The 16324-nt window shown below is 44.1% G+C and overlaps 1 pseudogene; it reads right to left on the bottom strand.

Annotated features, from left to right (window-relative positions):
• Positions 1–16324, bottom strand: part of LOC136675403 (CUGBP Elav-like family member 5) — a 185311-nt pseudogene that overhangs the window by 85911 nt on the left and 83076 nt on the right.

Raw genomic sequence — 16324 nt, 5'->3', positions numbered from 1 at the left:
ACTGCTAGCATAGGGTGACCAGATGTCCACTTTTACCGGACATGTCCTCTTTTTTAGACTTAAAAAAATGTCCGGGCGGAATTTCACAAACGTCCGGGATTTTGTTTTTCTAGAGCTTACATAGAACTTCGAGAAGTTTCGTTCACAAACTAGTCCCGCCCTCCCCTACTCCGATTGGTTCGCTAGAGTGAGAAGGGGGCGTGGTGAAGTAGCCTAAAATCTTCTGATTTGGCGGTCTGACTGTAGAGCTACCGTTATTGGTCGATAACCTTCTCTGTAAACATTTAATTGGTCAGTCTGCACGTCAGTAGTTCTTGTTTACGTCAGGCAAAGCTCATGTACCCACCCTCATCTCGAGCAGCTATGCCGAAACGTAAATGTATGTTCTCGGATGAATTCCCATGTTTTGTGTAGCAAATAAAGGTGTAAAGGACCTAAAAGCACACCCCCCGAGACGTGTCCTCTTTTTCTGCATCTCAGATCTGGTCACCCTACGCTAGCAGAACTGCTACATGTTCACACACAGCCCTCTTGTTGACACAGACAATGGCATTTTTCAGAGGGTGTGGTGTGAGGCTTGGTTTTCTACCCTCTTCCAAAAGTTACATAGTTCAGCTTCTGCAGTGCTCGGGCCAGATTAGCATCAACAGAGGTTGTATTTTCATTATCGGTGAGGTTTGACTTCACTTCTAATATGGACTAATATCATTATATGGCTAGTCTATATATCCAGTCAGGTCCTGCCCCACTCCTGATCACTTCTACAGTAACTGTACTCTTTTAGAATGATGGTAACTGTACAGGAGACATGTGGTATGTTTTTAACTTTAATGTAAGTGACTGGAATAGGATTTATTTCCAAATCACTGTGGAGCATTTCCATTGGTGCATTCTCCATGTAACATTCACACAAACTGAAAAAGCTGGAGTTTTGAAACGCTGTCAAAAGACCTCGAAAAATGGAGGAACATTTATGGAATAAAGCTAAAAAGGCTTAACTACTCACTCTATGGTATTTCTGCTCCACCGTTTGACTGAGAGAGAGAGAGAGAGAGAGAGAGAGAGCAGAGAAAAACTGGGGCAGAAAATCAAATGTTGGGCTGAGGCCAGGCAGTGGAGGAGCGAAAGAAAGAGGCAGAACAAAATCACACTTTGATGTAGATCGTGTTTGAGAACACAAACACAAGCCGCCACGGACTCAACAGCCACTGTCCCAACCGTCTCTCCCTCCGTCTTCATCAGCCTCTCTCTCTCACTCTCTCTCTCTCTCTCTCTCTCTCTCTCTCTATCTCACTCCCTCTCTCTCTCTCTCTCTCTCTCTCTCTCTCTCTCTCTCTCTCTATCTCACTCCCTCTCTCTCTCTCACTCTCTCTCTCTCACTCTCTCTCTCTCTCTCTCTCTCTCACTCTCTCTCTCTCTCACTCTCTCTATCTCACTCCCTCTCTCTCTCTCGCTCTCTCTCTCTCTCTCTCACTCTCACACTCTCACTCTCTCTCTCTCTCTCTCACTCTCACACACTCTCTTTATCTCTCTCTCACTCTCTCTATCTGTCTCTCTCTCTCTCTCTCTCTCTCTCACTCTCTCTCTCTCTCTCACTCTCTCTATCTGTCTCTCTCTCTCTCACTCTCTCTATCTGTCTCTCTCTCTCTCTCTCTCTCTCTCTCTCTCTCTCTCTCTCTCTCTCACACACACACACACACACACATACTCCAGTTCTAGCTCTTTCTCAGTATCTGTCTATCTTTCTCACTTTAGCACTTTCTCTTTATCTCACTCTCTGTCCAGATCTCACTTTCTCTCTCTCTCTCTCTCTCTCTCTCTCTTTCTCTCAGTCTCTCCCTCCAGTTCTCATTCTACAGTTATAGCATTTTCTCTCTCACTTTGTCTCCCCCCTGTTCTCTCTCTCTCTCTCTCTCTCTCTCTCTCTCTCTCTCTCTCTCTCTCTCTCACACACACACACATCTTTTCTATTGCTCCTTTGGAAGAAGACAGACTCAGAGTGGTATAAACCGGAAACTAAGAAAGGTTGCCAGATCTGAGCTTATTTTTAAGAGAGCGATATCTCTCTAATTGTCTCCCTCATGGTGAATGACTCACTGAGCTCAAACCATCCACTCTTCAGTTTTCACACATCTGAGATGGCGCTTAATTCTAATTTTACGAGCCAGGTTTTGGCATGTGATCTCATGAGATACTCCACAAGCATTCCAGCAAAGCGCTGTACCAGTTTTTAGATACCGAGTATTTTTCTGATTAGCCACATTGATCCTGGACGTCTCACCTCCCGCTGGTTCTGTGCCTTTAAGACTGATGTATGTAATTCACTTTGCCGCTCATGTATTGTGCCAGTCAAATTATCCCTTATCATTTTAATGTGGTGTTTAAATAATGAACAGGAAGCTCATTGATGCATTACTTTGTGACATCAAAGAACAAATGAGTTCTGTATATTTTCTCTGTCCAAAGAAATAGGATATCACTGAAATGTAGAATATAGCGAAGGTAAGATGTTTGAAGTGTTCTTCCAGGCAAACGGTAGTGATTATCCCACTTTGATTGGGCCATTAAAACATGTTCAATCTGGCAACCTTGGCTGCCATTGTCTCTGACCTCAGAGGATAAGCCAGGCTGATTATAAGTGGGTGTTGCCAGGTTGGAGTGATTGCAGCAATTTCACTGTAGACACAATGACCCCGCAAGCTGGTAACAAAGGTACCATATAATAGCACTACACACACACACACACAGAAAGAGAGAGAGAGAGAGAGAGAGAGAGCAGCAGGCACACTTCTTTACTACAAACACGGTTAATGCAAACCTCCACCCATCCTAAATGAATACATCCATTATGTATCCAATCAATGCTATTGTCTTTTATAAGCACAGGGAGTCAGGCAGGTTTTTAATGTATGAGGCATTGCGCTAACGATCAGCACCACACAGAAAGGTCAAACTGTAATGGGTCTTTCTGCTAATATGCTAGTATTGAACCAAGACTACGGATTACTGATCAAGAAACCATATGTATGAGCGCAGGCCTGGAATACAAGCCAGCTCTAATGGCTCAGCGTTTAAAACGGGGAACTTTCAAACTTCGATTTAGCCGCTAACTTCTAATTGCTAACTGCAGAGTCGTTCCCCTAGCAGCTGGGGTTATGCGCTATGCTCAAGGGCAGGACAGCAATGGCAAGTTGTTATCAGCGAGGATCAGAGGGATCACCACAGAGATTATGGTAACAACCTGGTTCAAGACCGGATTCTCTGGCTGCTAGCCTAGCGGCATGTTCAGGTTTCGGGCTAGCGCTTGTGTGTCCTTGTGCTTGCCCTTTGGAGCGGTAAGTTTCCAGAGTAAAGTTGGCCAAACTAGCTTCCATACAATATTGAAAGTATCTGATATCAATTTGGAGCCTCACTAGAGTAGCCTAGCTCAGCTAAAAATGCTAACATGGCTAAAATGAATCGAAGGACATCCATAAACAAATGCTAACCGTAACAGTAGACATTCATGCCCTAAATATTCTTGGTGACATCAACATATACCAAACATATTTTGGCATATTGTCGTACTATGCTGTTATTGGTCTGTTTAAAGCCCAATAACATTAACAATTAGCAGTTAGCAGGTTTGCCCCTAGGCTTTTTACACCAATTTCAAGATCAAAATTTGGTCATTTGGTTAATTTGGTGAATATTACTTGCATATTATCAATAATAATCAGTTATATCTTATATTATTCAATATATATAATGCATATTTGTACATAACTGTATAACTGCCTAAAATATATGTCCCATATTTAAAAAACTGCCGTTGTTATTTAAGTTGATGTGAGGGAAATCCATATATTGTAATATATGTGATATATTTGAAATCTAAATATTGCCACATGTCATGGCCATGACTGACTTAGGAGGAAAACTGGGCAATAAAAAAATTATTAAAAATAAAGCCACAAGCCTCGGAAATGCCCTGAGAGAATAAAGATTATTAAACCTTAAGATATGTGTCTGCCTTGATTTGCAATGAGAGACTGCGTTCTGTGATATTATTCCTTACTTCTACTGTTGTAATCAATTATTTTCACCAATGTCTCTTGCCGTCTCCCTTATTCCATTACATTCCAGATACATTGTGAAGGCATATTACCGTTGCATTAATGCAACACAAAAACACCCATTTCAGTGCGGGAAGAAAATGTTATGATTCGAAGCTTCAAAGCTCAAAACTCTTTGAGGCTTCATTGTACGCTACACCAACTACACACTGCATACATCAGATCAATGCGACCAAGAGCCTAAGGCAAAGGGGTTTATTGAGTTTTACAGAAACGTATTAAATATTTCACAGCATATTTTTTAAGTTATACATGTGCACCCGTATATATACTGACATTTACTGAAACAAATACCTACAGAATGGCTAATATAGCATAAGCACAGTTTAGCTAATGTCATCTCCAAAGCAGCTAAGCGCTAGTCGTCCACTATTGTTTGTGCATTTGTTTATTAAAGGGAATGACTTTGGTTAACATCATCTAAAGTGTTTTCAGAGCACGGACAATCTACATGTGCTTTACCTGTGAGACATGTGTTGACACATAAGCAGTTAGCACCGTGATAAGGGGTCTTAAAGCTGCAACAGGTCATTTTTACAGCTAGTAAAAGCAGCTAACAGGCTAACAGTATTTATAAAAGTGACAGTTTTGTATTTTAACATTTTTTTCCCTCTAAAATCACATGAGATGAAGAATCAGAATTGCTTTGCAGCCCCTGAATGCACCAGCGTATGGTCCTTATCATATAAATCAAATCCACTAGGTTTCAATGTAATGACTACTTCAGAATGTAAAGAAAAATCATTAGAGAGAATGATTTAAGGATCCTTAAATTTAGAATATGACTAACACAGCAATATGCAGACTTCAGTGTACAATATGCCTTCTGTGCCCATTAATAAATATCACTGCTATGCCTCACTCTAAAGCTAAAGCCTTCAAAAGTGTTAGCATGATGCTAAAACACATGCTAATGCAATACTAAAGCCTTCCATGCAGAAAAATCCAAAGAAATCTATGTCTATCCATCTCTCAGAGGCCATTTAAGCGTGAGCTTGCAGTGTGGGTGGATATGATACATGCTTATGTAACGGTGTGTGTGTGTGTGTGTGTGTGAAACACACATCTTAGCGCTAGCCCAATAGCACTTCAATTAAGAGGTCACTCAAGTTGATTGCAGCCAACCTCTTCATCAGCCATATTCACCCAAGTTCCCCAGCTCTACCCACAATGCCTTTTGCCAAGAACTATCTGCCAGAAGAAGACATCAAAACACACAAAAGCCCCCTTTTAAATGGCCATCTTTGTCGGCTGTCAGAGACGTGAGTCTGAGCCTCTTTTGTTTGCGCTGCTGAGGAACACTTGGTATTCCAGAGCTGTGTTGGAGAGAGAGAGAGAGAGAGAGAGAGAGAGAGAGAGAGAGAGAGAGAGAGAGAGAGAGAGAGAGAGAGAGGGAGAGAGAGAGAGAGAGAGGGAGGATTAATATAGTTTATGACAGAGCGAGGGGAGCTAGTTTGGTCCTGTGATGGTGTGTTTGGGCCATGGGGAGCTGTCTGACTTGGGGAAAAACAAAATGTAAGAAAATGGCTGTACTCACTTTGTATGCATTTATTTATTTATTATTTTAAAGTCACAATAAGTACTTTTTTAAAACACATTATATATATATTTAATTATAAGTGCTACTTAAATAAGAGTGGGGATCAGATAGCTTTGTAGTCTCTGAAAGAACCAGTTTAGAACAGAACAGCGTAAATAATGTGAGTACGCCAAGAACTACAATACTGTGTATTTGTGTGTGTGTGTGTGTGTGACAACGAAGTGCTTCTATATATGTGAGTAAACAGTTTGGAGATTCTTTCCTTGTTCCCCTGCGTTGAAGGTGCCCTTGTAGACGCTCCATTATTCCATTGATCCATGTTTTCAAGGGTAGCATTTCAATTACAGTAGATAAGAGATGTTTTTTTTTTCTTTCCTGCAGACTATAAAAAGCTCAGATTCTTTGTATTTTGATGTGGTTGCTTAAGTACATCTGAAATGAGTTCCAGCCTCAAGAGACACCACCTTAACTACGGTGTTCAGCCAATCATTATCGAGCTCATCTGCTGCATGCTGCTATCTCAGTCCCAGATCAGCCAGTCTGCTAGAGTTGCAGTGTGTGATCTGCTGATGAATATATTGGAGTCAGTTTGGAAGTTGATTATTATTATTATTTTTTTTTGACCAGTAAGGGTCAGGGGGATGTGGGTAAAATACTGAAAATTCCAACTAGTATTAAACTATGAGTACTGTTAGTGTTAATCCTGTAATCCTCTTACATGTGTGTAAAATTATTACAGTGTGAGCAAAATTATGCTAATGTTAATCTGAGCTAATATATGCCTCACAGAAGTAAAGTTCTGGTTCTCAATACTGTTTCACAAGAACGCTTGGCCAAAGCTACTCATTGTTGTAGATGCTTTTAGCTATGCTAGCTAACAAAACACTCATATATATATACATATATAAACTAGCTCATATTGGCTGTAGTTAGTTAGCCAGTCAGCTAATTTTCCCATTTAGCTCATTTGCTAACATCACATTAGCTTACCATAGCTACTTTAGCCCTCACTTGTGGAAGCTGGTCTCATGTTGGTGATTCTTAAAGCACATAATAAAAAGAAGTAGTCAAAAACATCTTTGTTTTTTAGTTAAATGTTTAGCGCATTAGCTTATTTTTTATGTTTACTTAAACTAGCAGCATAAGCTAAAAGCAACAGATAGTTAGCACACAGCTACTTGCTTTTCAGCTTTGTAAGTATTGTATGTAGTTTGTTTTTACTATGTGATTGTCTGTAAAATATTACAGCTACATTTGACACATTAGAAATACTAAATAAAATGAAATCGTAATAAGAGCAGTATCTATTTCTTGCTTTCTACTTGAGTTTAGAGCAAAATGTAGAGGAGGAAATGAACTGAATGTGAACAGCGCAGAGAAGTGTGTAGAGCTTGGCTTGCAATAGAAATAGTCACATGTGAGTGTGTGAGGCACTGAAGTGAGAAAACGACTCTCTCAGGCTCTCATTGACACGATTTGTGTAGTCAGTGGTCTGTGGTCCGAACACACACACACACACATTTGCTTTGCAGAATCCATAATGTAGATGCACAGCTTAACACACTTGAAGGAGAGCACTAAAGACCATTCTGTTACTCGTGATTTGTAGCTGAGTGAAGGAGAAGGAACTGTGCTTAGCCAGTCTTCTGTAATATCAGCACCGCAGAGATGAATATGTAAAAAACAAAGAACAAACTGTGCAGCCATAAACACACATACTTAACCCCAGAGATGTGTGTGTGTGTGTGTGTGTGAGAGAGAGAGAGAGAGAGAGAGAGAGAGTTGAGCGCAAAGAGTGATCAATAAAATAGTAGGAACTTTGCCATGGTCTTCAACACTCTCTCTCTCTCTCTCTCTCTCTCTCTCTCTCTCTCAGACAGGCTCGTATATTTAACAAAAGCAGGCAGGGCTATGAAATCCCTGGCCCCAGTCACACTCTCTCCTCTAATGACTTTTTAATTTACAGTCTAATGGTAATGCACTTGGCAGGGCCAGGATGTGGCCTACACACACTTCTCCACTCAATAACGCAATCACTTTAGTCAAAATGAATACCCACATCAGCCATGAGAGAGAGAGAGAGAGAGACAGAGAGAGAGACAGAGAGAGAGAGAAAGGAGTGGTGGCAGATGTGGTGTATAAAAAAAATAGCTGAGGAAAATGTAATAGATTTAGCTATACCTCCACGACTCTCGCTGTCAGCTGGTTTAACCTGAATAGGCCGTGTCATCTGCAAAAGAGAGAACGAGAGAGAGAGAGAGAGAGAGAGAGAGAGAGAGAGAGAGAGAGAGAGAGAGAGAGAGAGGTTAATCCTGAGGTGTTAGGATGAGACCAATACATTTAGAACATGGTCCATGAGACACCCACTAACAGCTGGAATCACTCAGAGTACACAGTATATACAACACACACACACACACACACACACACACACACTCAGAGAGTTTAACCGCGTGATAAGATGCAGCAGCTGAGGTTTAAGGCCTAATTCCTGCAACATATTTATCTGCCCTAAACCATCCTTATAGCAGCGGTCAGTCCATTAACCCGGGTGTGTGTAAGCCGGTGGTGCTGGATTAGAGTGGTCTGATGGAAGCGGCCCTCACACACTCGCTCCATCTCAGCGTTGCGCCAACACAGATATCCCTGCCTTTAAAGCTTCAAAAAAAAAAAAAAACATGCAAAACTGGCAACTGCTGACCATCAGCAGATGCTGCTCTCACACTTTCCCTCTCCTGCCCCTGCCCCTGCATCTCACGCCCACATCGTGAGTCCAGACAGACTCTTCAGAAGCTTATATCAGTCAACAGATGTGTTTTTAAGCATGTTTTGTGTCAAGTTTAATTGTAATTCAATATTTAAACACATTCTCCTGCTCTTTTCACACTACTTCATTTTAGTGTATTGTCTTTCTAATGAAATGACTATTGTCATTTTTAATTCAGTAACACAATAGTTACCATAAAATGACAAAAGAATTGTTTGAATTACAAGTCCCGCTCCGGGTGACTGTCTGTGAGGAGTGTGGTGTGTTCTCCCTGTGTCTGCGTGGGTTTCCTCCGGGTGACTGTCTGTGAGGAGTGTGGTGTGTTCTCCCTGTGTCTGCGTGGGTTTCCTCTGGGTGACTGTCTGTGAGGAGTGTGGTGTGTTCTCCCTGTGTCCGCGTGGGTTTCCTCCGGGTGACTGTCTGTGAGGAGTGTGGTGTGTTCTCCCTGTGTCTGTGTGGGTTTCCTCTGGGTGACTGTCTGTGAGGAGTGTGGTGTGTTCTCCCTGTGTCCGCGTGGGTTTCCTCCGGGTGCTCTGGTTTCCTCCCACAGCCCAAAAACACACGTCAGTAGGTGGATTGGCGACTCATAAAGTGTTCGTAGGTGTGAGTGTGTGAGTGAATGTGTGAGTGTGTGTTGCCCTGTGAAGGACTGGCGCCCCCTCCAGGGTGTATTCCCGCCTTGAGCCCAATGATTCCAGGTAGACTCTGGACCCACCGCGACCCTGAACTGGATAAGGGTTACAGACAATGAATGAATGAATGAATGAATGAATGAATGAATATCATTGATTGTGCATTAGTTATTTCCTGCATATGTTACTTAATAAAACTCCATTGTACCCTTAAGATTTGACAGTACCCTTAATTTAGGAAAGTAACTGTACCATTGCTTTTATATTAATTGTAAATTTACATATTGATTTCATAAATCCCATATCAACACCAATCTTTTATTTTGTTTTTATATTTAAAACAGTTTTAATATTAAGGCTTTCCTTCTACAGTAAAGAATATAATGGATTTGGATTTTCACTGCCACACGTTTAGACACCTGCTGTGCCTTAGATGAGGTTTACACTCTCTGTACCGTTAGTGAACCACCAGGTACTGCACCTACAACAGACACACACGTCTATAAAGTCATATGTAGAGGTCATGCAGCCTAATGAATGAAGACCCACAGTGTGACCAGGGTGTGAATGTAGGTCTAGTTGTTTTTATGCAGGTTACAGACATATGAGCTTGCCCTTTATTTCATGGATTGGAAGCACTTGCTCTGCATCAGAGACAGAGAGAAAGAAACACTAGAGCTGAGAATTTGCATTTGTTTACTTGCTGGCAGTGGCAGAGAGCAGATCCTCTCATATAATACCTGGATGATGGGGATGGGAAGCTCTCTCAAGCTTTTGTATCTAACCGTTTGACATTAATCTGGTAAAGAACTGAGTGCTGTGGCTGATTAACTCCTAGTTAACCCACTTCTGCCATTAAGAGGGAGTTGTCCACCGTGTTCTGGTTACGGGAAATTACCTTTCCCCAAAGCAAAATAGTGTGAAGCCAGGGTTCCAGGCGAGTTGGAGTGGTGTTTTTGATCATAACATCAGTCCCTGGCCTCTCTAAAAGTTCTCATGGCTCAATTCAACCAAATCCTCACAACAATCTGGTGTAAAAAGCCTTCCCAGTAAAGTAAAATCCAGTCCTTTTGCTAATGACACCAACTCCCAAAGAACCTGCTGGATTTCAGAAGCAGTGTTTGATGAGAAGGAGCCCCATAGGGTGCACAGACTTCCTCAAAAATCGAGGGTGCAAGGGGACGACTGGGATTCCTTCCCAGAATCGGAACACGGGGCTCTTCTTGACACAACTGCAGGTGGAAAAGTTGCTTCCTCCGAGGCCCTATTTCCTGTGAGAAGCAGGGAAATTGCACTGCCTTGTATCTCTCCGAACGTGACAACAGAAGGAAGAATGCAAGACCAGGCACAAACGGCATTCACGCAAAGAAAGAAGGAAGGGAGTGAAAGGGAGAGGGAGAGAGCGAAATAGGGAGATGAAACGGAGCGAGGCGACAGAGAGCGAGAAGGGAACAGCAGGTGAGCTTCCGCGTTCACCCCGTGGCGCTGTTGCCATGGCAGCCGCGATGAAAGACTTCCCTGGAGTGACTTGTCGCGGCTCAGGCACGACAAGAAGTGGCTGCCTCCACGGGACAGTACATTGACGTCAGAGGCCCTACGTTTTTCAGGCTTGCATGGCGGGTCTAAACGCAGGTTTTAGGCTTTCAGATGCAGCCCTTCGATGCACCGCCACAGCTGGGATGCGTTTGCCAACAGATCCCTTTTAACCGCTGCGTCCTTTAGGTTAGCGGGGAACCTGCAAAGCTCAGTGGATCTGGAGCGCCCCATTCATTCCAAACACATTTCAAGTCGATAGCACTGAAAAAATCAGCACTCGCTTCAGAAAACAAGGATCCTGCGGGCTGGCATTGAGAGCCCCGGCACGTGAGAGCTTTTCAAATCAGGCTTCCGTACGGAGCGAAGCAGAAAGCTGGATAAAAACCCCAAACCTCTCTTTTGCTCTGATTTATACAGAAAGAGAGAACGAATGCCTACAGATAGATATCCCAAAGCACCAGCCACTATCTAAGCACACAGATCGGAAATATGCACAGCACGAGCACGGCTGCTCCTTTGGCTGGATACTCCAAGGACATCATTATTTCTGCTATTGTACTATTCCTTTAATCACACAGGCTGAGTCTTTTCCTTTTTCCAGGCAACACTAAATATGTATTTGCATTCATAAGATTGAAATCCTGAGTCTGGGTCAGGTTCTGTGAGGAAGTTCCTGCAACTTTGGGCCAAAACTAATCCCCACTTTGCGTAGATGTTAGCCCCCGGGAAGTCCAAAGAAACTTCTAGAACTTTTCCTCTATATGGTTCTGTTCTGTACTCGCTTGGCACCTGGTTGGTTTCCCCCTGAAATGTAGCCATCGATGGCGCAATCCACAGCCTCTAACAGGAACAACAGAGTTTGGAAACCACAACAGAGGCAGCAGTAATGTTAGGCATAGCTTACTTATTGAGTATTTGCATGGTGTTGTCTTTTGGGACTCGACACAGCTCTATGTCCCTTGTCTCTCGGGTCAGTTAGCGCTCTGCAAGTTTTACACGTCATGGTCCAGTCCCTACTCAACTCAACAGACAGTACCGGATTCCAGACGCCAGGTTTGCCTAACGCAAAAGACCCGAGCAAAGTAGGGAAAGTGGAAGTGCAGTGGAAAAGAACCATTTTTAGTCCTTAGTACTGATTCGACCCAGATCTAGACAAGTGGCCTCAGATTCTTGGGGTAGGCTGTAACCTGTTGAGGACATATTTGAGAAAAAAACATTTTTTGGGAGCTTTGTTCAAAATGCCACAAGGATCAAACACTTAAGCCCTGTTCTCCCTCTGTCTGAACAACCCTGTTCTTAATGACCGATTTCAGCCAACTTTGACAATAGGCCTTTTCGCTCACACTCACGTTAAGGTCGATCCTGCTCTGTGATTGGACAGACCCAGACGAGGACGCGGGACAACACCTGAAACTACCGCTACCTATGTACGATGCAGCACTACGTAAGATTTTAACCCTAACCCTAACCCTAACCTTAGTTTATAGGCTGTTGGAAACTCCAGATCCCAAGTTACTGTGCTAATGCACCGAAAATGTGTTTTTTCACATATGATTTCACTGTTAAAGTAGCTCACTTGTTTGAAGAGGGTCTACTTTGAACAGGTTGTGTATTGGCTAATCGTTCAGTACAGCCCCTCAAGGGTGGATGCACGCCTGATGAAGAGCTCTTACGACTCCCGAATGTTCTCGACCCCAAAGAAAGGGCCAAGTCGCACTAAGGGACGAATGTAAACACAATAGCAAGAGACATACTGTCTCGGGCTCTAATTACACCACATTAGCTTCTTTTCATCACACCACCGTCTGCTAATGCACGGTTTATTACCCTTGAATTAGTCGTTGAAAGATATTTTCCGGACACGTTTGCTTACACGCGGCGTGCTCTGGACAGACAGACCACACGGACGTGAGCGTGCAATGCTTCGGTTGCTGTTGGTAACACACGCTTCATGATAATAGGGGTGATAATAAGGCTGTCATAATGACAAATTAGCCACCTGCTGTAAGACACAAATTTATGCACAAAAGGCATAAATCTTTACGTGCTGTGTGATTACGCTAATGCGCGTTGTATTCGACTGCTAGCCGTTTTGCTGTAAGTGATGACAGAAGCAGATTTCGGTGGGCTAAAAAAGCACTGACGCTACATAAATTTCCATAGGACTTCCCCTTGCTGAAATCCCAGTGTGCTTAAACAGTTCCTGTGGATAAAGGGTCGCACGCACCCTTCCTGTGGATAAAGGCCAACATGATCAGGACGGATTGCAGGTCCCTGTGTGGGCCATTCGGCAGCTGGGGGGTGTCCACTGGGCATTGACCCTTAATGCTCACTGCGGTCAGGAGAAGATCAAGGTCCCATTGCTGGTTGAAGCACCTCCAACCGCTCGTAAGCAGCCTCTAGAGGAGGATGATAACCAATTAGCAATTCCCTGCAGCTAGCACTTTTAAAACACATGCACATGCATGATGCATGCTTCCCCTTTCCCAGGCATTCTTCACTCCCATTGCTGCGGAGCCATGTGCAACACACTCAGTCAGAGAGTATGTCCAAAAATGCATAATATATACATATACACTCCAAGAGTTAGTGAATTCAGCTATTGACAGCACAGCCATTTGTATAATCTCTATAGAAACGCAGGTTATGGTTGCAGTGCTCAATACCAACTGTCGGCAAGAGGAGCGTAAATCTTCCCAGGATTGTGTTGTGACAAATTGGATCTGGGAGTGACATGATACTCTTTTGGCCACCATACTGGGTGTCCACCTTTGTTTTACAGGTCCCTCAGTCATTTAGTTCAGCGTCTTTTCTCCTGAAATGAATTCCTGGCTACACAGCTGGACCCACCTGTCCTGCCCCTAGCCAACTAAAGTGTCGTCCCCCGCCCCCTGCCAGCCCTCCACCCTTTCCCAGCCTCACCACACTGCTTCCGGAGATGAATGGCGGCACACGGCTCAGAAAGGTCAGCCGTTCAATGGCGCTGGCCTTTGTGCGGCCTACAGCCTGGGCTTGTACCGCCGCTAAGTAGAATTAATGGCTGTATCGATCGCTCTCCCCACAACTCGAATAGAACTGAGCAGCTTTTCAGAGACTTTGGAGCTGCAGCACCCAAACGCAAAGGGATTCCAGACCTCACACACACACACACACCCCAATAACACACACAGTCTTCTACGGAAGTTGTGATTGATTAATGAATGGGATCGTTAAGGCAGAATGTCAGCTCCTCCTGCCCTAGTTTAAAGGGTTTTGGATATGAGTCTGGAGAAGTATCGGGATCTGAGCGTATGTGCAGTGAATGAACTCGGGGCCCATTCGATACCCAGCAGCAAACGACAGCCTTGAACAAACACACAGAAGCCGAGCCTGTCACGCATCAGTGGTGGGTTTTGGCTGGTATTGAATGGAAGGAAAGGTCTCTGCTGCTCTGTAAAGGAGGTGACTGCAGTGGGCTTTCAGTGCTAGGAACGGACACCAAAAATCGCCCAAAAAGCAAGTTGATTATACCTCTTTTTTAAATACCATTTGCTATGTTATTCTACTTAGTAACCCCCAAACAATGATATTAAACCCCTCAAAAATAGCCCCTAAACTAAGGAAGGTGTGGCCGCGGAGCATGTTGGGAGCTCCCCCCTGATCTCTTTAGCTCCTCCTCTCCTCTGTTCTGCCACAAAACTGAAACAAAAATCAACTGCTCACAAACAGCCACAGGTTACTGAGTAAAAAGCAGTGGTGAAAATGCCAGTAACTGGTTAAAACTAACAGCTCCTGAGTTTTTCCTCTGTACCTTAATTTAACCTTTTAAGATAATGCTTTAAAAACAATTTTGGTTATTAAATTTAAAACTATTAACACATTTACATGTGTAATCAATTACAGTATAATTAGTGTTTGTACAAAAAAATAAAATCATTCATAAGCGCTTATCCAGTTCAGGGTCCAGAGCCTACCTGGAATCATTGGGCGCAAGGTGGGAATACACCCTGGAGGGGGTTCCAATCCTTCACAGGGCAACACAGACACACACACACACACCTACGGACACTTTTGAGTCGCCAGTCCACCTACCAACATGTGTTTTTGGACTGTGGGAGGAAACCGGAGCACCCGGAGGAAACCCACACAGACACAGGAGAACACACCACACTCCTCACAGACAGTCACCCGGAGGAAACCCACGCAGACACAGGGAGAACACACCACACTCCTCACAGACAGTCACCCGGAGGAAACCCACACAGACACAGGGAGAACACACCACATTCCTCACAGACAGTCACCCGGAGGAAACCCACGCAGACACAGGGAGAACACACCACACTCCTCACAGACAGTCACCCGGAGGAAACCCACACAGACACAGGGAGAACACACCACACTCCTCACAGACAGTCACCCGGAGGAAACACACACAGACACAGAGAGAACACACCACAGTCCTCACAGACAGTCACCCAAGGTGAGGACCGAACCCAGGACCCAAATATCAACAAATAACACTAGATTTAATAATCAGACTCAAGAAAAGGAACAAGTGATGAGACAGACATGTGGCTGGAAGGCCTTGACCACAGCAGGACACGCTTTTAATCTCACTCTAACCCATACGCGAGGAGGTTCTGAGTGTGCAGGAGTGCATGCAGAGCAGAAGAAGAGGAGCAGAGCGGAGGATAGCCGGAGGAGAAGTGTTCCACACCCAGCCTTTGTTTGTTCTCTCTCTCTGTTCGTTTGCTCTAGCGCTGTTCCTCACGCTCCTCTTCACCGTCTCGGCAAGTTCAACACCATCAGCATGCACATGAATAAGCCCAGGATATTGTAATATCGTAAAATAAATGTTTAATCGGCAGCGTGTGGGTTTGGGAAAGGAAGAGAATGTAAATGTTACAGAGCGGAATTGTTTGTGCTTGTGAAAAGCTGGCTTTTGTGCGGTGCAGTAAGGGACGGGTTTAAAATCTCTGAACAGGAATATTAACACAGCTCCACTCCGCTGGTTTTCAGATTGAGAAGGAATTCTCTACGACCAAAGGTATGTTCACACTCGTGATGAGTGAATTCAGCTACTTTATATTGCACCATTTAAAGTATATAAATAAATATGTTAATCTCAAAGAGACGCCACAGAGAAAGTGATTACGCATGTTACATTCAATATACAGGTATATAGTAAAGTCGTTTAATAGTGTCCACCTACCAATGTGTTTTTGGACTGTGGGAGGAAACCGGAGCACCCGGAGGAAACCCACGCAGACTCAGGGAGAACACAACACACTCCTCACAGACAGTCACCCGGAGGAAACCCATGCAGACACAGGGAGAACACACCACACTCCTCACAGAGAGTCACCCGGAGGAAACCCACGCAGACTCAGGGAGAACACCACACACTCCTCACAGACAGTCACCCGGAGGAAACCCATGCAGACACAGGGAGAACACACCACACTCCTCACAGAGAGTCACCCGGAGGAAACCCACGCAGACAAGGAAACCCATGCCAGACACAGGGAGAACACACCACACTCCTCACAGAGAGTCACCCGGAGGAAACCCACGCAGACACAGGGAGAACACACCCACACTCCTCACACAGACAGTCACCCAGAGGAAACCCCACACAGACACAGGGAGAACACACCACACTCCTCACAGAGAGTCACCCGGAGGGAAACCCACGCAGACTCAGGGAGAACACAACACACTCTCCTCACAGACAGTCACCCGGGAGGAAACA

The sequence above is a fragment of the Hoplias malabaricus genome, chromosome X1 (assembly GCF_029633855.1).
Source record: "Hoplias malabaricus isolate fHopMal1 chromosome X1, fHopMal1.hap1, whole genome shotgun sequence".
NCBI classification, from domain to species: Eukaryota; Metazoa; Chordata; class Actinopteri; order Characiformes; family Erythrinidae; genus Hoplias; species Hoplias malabaricus.
Note: the sequence above shows the minus strand (reverse complement) of the source record. Positions and strands in the feature narration are given on the sequence as shown.